Genomic DNA, 4,131 nt, shown 5'->3' with positions numbered 1-4,131 from the left:
AGAGAAACTGATCAATGATCACATTTTTAATGAGTTGAGATAAATAAATTATACACCCATCACAAGAACTCAGAACAATTCTCGTTCCGTTGTTTGGTTAGTTCTACACAAACGGATAAAAAGGGACATAAACACAATGATTCATGGAATAGTCAGGCCTAAGTATGAGAGTTAGTACTACTAGTATAGTACCTGCATTTTTCAGAGACTTTGCCTTTCTCCTTGTAAGGCTTAACAAGAACTCTTGAATCACACACAAAGTGATCAGTTTCCTTTGGCGAGAATGCTCTTAACAGTCTCAGGATACACAAATGTCACAAATCCAAACATCCTCTTTTGCTGATATGGTATCCTCACATCTTGAACTGTTCCAAAAGTACTACACCTCACCAAACAACATCTTATGTCACACACAAGAACATACATTCAGACTAAAGAGAAGTTGAATGTGTTTTGTTGGGAAATTACCTGAAGTAATTGGACACATCTTCCTCCCTGAACCTACCGTCGGCAGAGCGAGTCATGAAGTGATGAGAAAGTCTAGGAGGAATCAAATTAGACCTAAGAAGCTCGATTCTGCTTGGAGAGCCAACCAAATCGGCTCCTCCATCACTATGGACGAATCTGCAGCTAGCTCTGTTTTTGCAGAAGCCTCTAGCTGAATCGATAAAGTTCCTGAAACACCGATGGATGCTTTGATTCATCCTTTGTTTTTAGTAAAACTAAGTAACAAGTGATCTGCAAAGCAACAAAAACAACAAATTAAACACCAAAGATACTTGCTTTCTCGACATTTATAGACTTATAAATGATTACAAGACGATGATCATAACCAAAACTGAAACAAAAACAGATAAGTTATATCCTAGTTCACTTTTTAAAAGCCACCATTACAATCTATATCAACTACAATGCGACATACTTCACAGGCTTACCAGCACAACTAAAACCAAGTTGCAGCTCAATTAAAACATCTATTTCTAAAGATTAAGCATCTGTTGGTGGCATAAAAAGCATAATTCACGAGAAGCAGAGCAATAAAACAGAAAACAGAGAGAGGTAAGAGAATAAGGCAGAGACTTTGATCACATTTTACAAACAGATTACCCTAATTACAATCATGCCTATGAACACAGATAGTATAGAATTTAAGAAAGATTTGAAAGACAAATTATAAGAATAACTCTCTTATTGCTTAAGAAAAATAACTCAAAAACTTAAGCTCTCTCTTACAAACCTCTCTTTCTCTCAAAGCTCACAACTCACACCTTATGCTATAACCTAGCATCTCTTTATATATAAAACTTCTTAGTATATTTTCCTAATCCTAATAGGAAAACTTCTTATTCTATTATATTTAGATATCTCCTAAATATAATCTCCAATTTCCATTTCTTAGTAAGCTTGTTCTCCAAGCTTACTTCAAGCTTACTCCAACAGATAGAAACATACTTTTAAGAACCCTAATTTCTATACCCTTACTAAACAAGAACCCATAGAATCAAAGAAAGGAAATTACCTTTATAATCGAGATTGGTTAATCAAAATCTGCGAGTTGGCGAAGGTAACACTTTGATTTGGTGGAGAAGACTCACCGCTTTCACATTCAGACTCGTCGCTTAATCTAAAGCTCTGATATGTCGTTCCGATTGGTTAATCAAAATCTTTGATTTCCGATTGATTAATCAAAATCTCCAATTAGTGATTGGTTTATCAAAACCTCCGATTGCCATGTTTCAATTTTTTTTTTTAAAAAAATCTCTTTGTTTTGGGTTGAGAGTATCGCGAAAGAGAGAAGAGGAAGAAGAGAAAGAAAGGGAAAAAAATTTGTTTTTATTTTAAAAACCAACTCAACGATATGTTGACACGTATCTAATAAGAGCCAACTCTTAAGCTTACTAAATAAGAGACAACTCTTATCTTTTTTATTCATTCTGATTTATTGTTAATTATAATTTGTAATAAGAACCTTGGCTAAATCAACCGTTGGAGAAGCTTAGACTATGATATCTTAAATTTAAAGACACCAAAATAATTAAAATAATATTTATACAAATTTAGTATATATATATATTTTTTTAATTTGGAGACATCTTCTTTCAAAGATGTGGGATGGAGATGCTCTAATACATGTGGGTGGCACATCCTTGTTGTAAATAAAAATAACAATAACAAAGACTTGATTATAGTCTATATATCTTAATTATGATATTCTCAACATCAACGTTAAATAAGTTCATTATCATTATTATTATGAGTGTAAAATAATGGAGTCTGTTATTAATTAAGAAAATAAATAAAAAGACTCAGTTATAAATAATATTTCTAACAAGTCTATATGACCCTCTATAAATAGTTGTTATTCTAGGCTTTATTTACATTCTGACCAAAAAATATAGTAAGTACGTATGTTTTTTCTTTCTCCGATTCCGATGCATATTTTTCACCGAAATAAACTTTACTTAGTTAACTTTGTTTACCATCATAATGTACGCAAACGTTTTCATTTTTATTACAGAAAACAAGATAAGCGTTTGCTTATCTTGTTAAAGGGCCTTCTTATGACATAAAAGATCAAAAGTTTACAAGGAATCAAACAAGAACCACCAGATACCAGCAGTGATACAGAACAGAAGAAAGAGAGAAAAGAGAGAGAGAGCGTGAGACCAAAAACTCACTAAGTCAAACAGAGGAAGAAAACTTCACACCAACGCTTACAGAGAGAAAGAAAAGCCTCTGTAACATAATCAAACATGTTTTATTCTTCACGCGTCATTATTTATTTATTTCTTCGTTTTCAGTGTGGGAACTCCACTCCTCCCACCGTCCCACGGTTGTCTATTAAACATCCCATGTTATCGATGCTGTATATTTCCAAAATCCAGATATAAGAGACTTGATACTGTTGTATCTCAATTCTTATTAAAAAAAAAAAAAGAATATGTGAAAGTACAAAAGACGAACCTGTACGAGATAGATAAGAATCATCGTCAGCTCCAACGTTCCAAGCAAAGTAACCAAGCAGACCGTTGCTCTTAGCGTATCTCACTTTCGTCACGATGCTTTGAATGTCGTCGAACCCAATGAAAGCCGTCCGGGAGATACAGTTATCACTAACGACTTCCGAGTCATAAAACATTCTAGTTTGCTCACCCTTATGCTTTATGAAATCACTTATCTTATTATAGTTGATGGGACCGTCAGCTGACGCTGCTTCTAGGGTGGTGGCTGCAACATCATCACCGTAATGCTTGTCGTCTTTAAGAGTCCAGGTCCAGCCAACATACGGGAATCCAAATACTACTTTGTTCTCTGGAAATCCAACCGTAGTCCACTGTTTCACACCGGAGTCGCCGCATTCACCTGTCAACAAACCTTTATTCAAATTAAACAAAAAAAAATACTCATATTTGGATTGTACGGAAATAAAACCAGTTATGTTTATGGTATAGTAAACTTTATACCTTTTGGTTTTGAAAAATTATACAGACCGGCGGGTGGACCAATGGTAATGGACGAACCGAAAAAATCGAAGGCAATAATATTAACCCAATCCAAGCTTTTTTTCATCACTTCAACCGGGTAGGTGAACGTCTTGTAAACCGAGGAGTAGTAAACGGCAGCCGTCAACAGCAAAGTCGGTTTGGTTGTGCGTGTGTGCTCCGCGTCAACCGCTATTCGCAATTCTCCAACTAGGGCACCAAAGTCTTTCATCTCAACGTCACTGTTAGGGTACTCCCAGGCTAAATCGATACCATGGAATCCGTTTGATATAGCGATCGAAATCCAAGAATCAATGAACAATTTCCGAGACTCTTGTTTACTTGCCATGGACGCAAACGCAGTATTGTCTGCACTTCTTCCGCCGACCGACAAGAGGGTCTTCACCTGTCCGTTTCTAATCTTGACGATGTCAGTAAAGGTTGAAAATATGAGTTGGTGCGCTTGGGAGATAACAACTGTGTTGGTGGCAGCGTCGAGATCGGCGAAAGCGCAGAAAAGGTGAGTGAAGAAAGATGAGTCAATTTTTTCGGCCGAGGTTTTGGGATCCTGTTCCGGGTTCTCTCCATCTGGGAACCAGTACGAAGCTTTTACCTTGGAGGTGGGGGCTCCCGTATACTCATGAGACAT

At 36.2% G+C, this 4,131-nt stretch overlaps 1 long non-coding RNA gene and 1 pseudogene across 1 annotated transcript; both read right to left on the bottom strand.

The window, feature by feature from the left end:
• LOC109126827 (uncharacterized) lies at nt 1–738 on the bottom strand. The gene is made up of 2 exons (XR_015568099.1): nt 469–738; nt 1–379 (listed from the first exon to the last, which is right to left on the bottom strand). It is a non-coding gene; the product is annotated as an uncharacterized LOC109126827 (long non-coding RNA).
• Nucleotides 739–2,841: 2,103 nt separating this feature from the next.
• On the bottom strand, nt 2,842–4,131 carry LOC104720232 (class V chitinase pseudogene; annotated as a pseudogene).

Source organism: Camelina sativa, chromosome 10, assembly GCF_030686135.1.
Source record: "Camelina sativa cultivar CO46 ecotype springtype chromosome 10, ASM3068613v1".
In the NCBI taxonomy this organism is placed as follows: Eukaryota; Viridiplantae; Streptophyta; class Magnoliopsida; order Brassicales; family Brassicaceae; genus Camelina; species Camelina sativa.
This window is presented reverse-complemented; position numbering and strand designations above follow the sequence as displayed.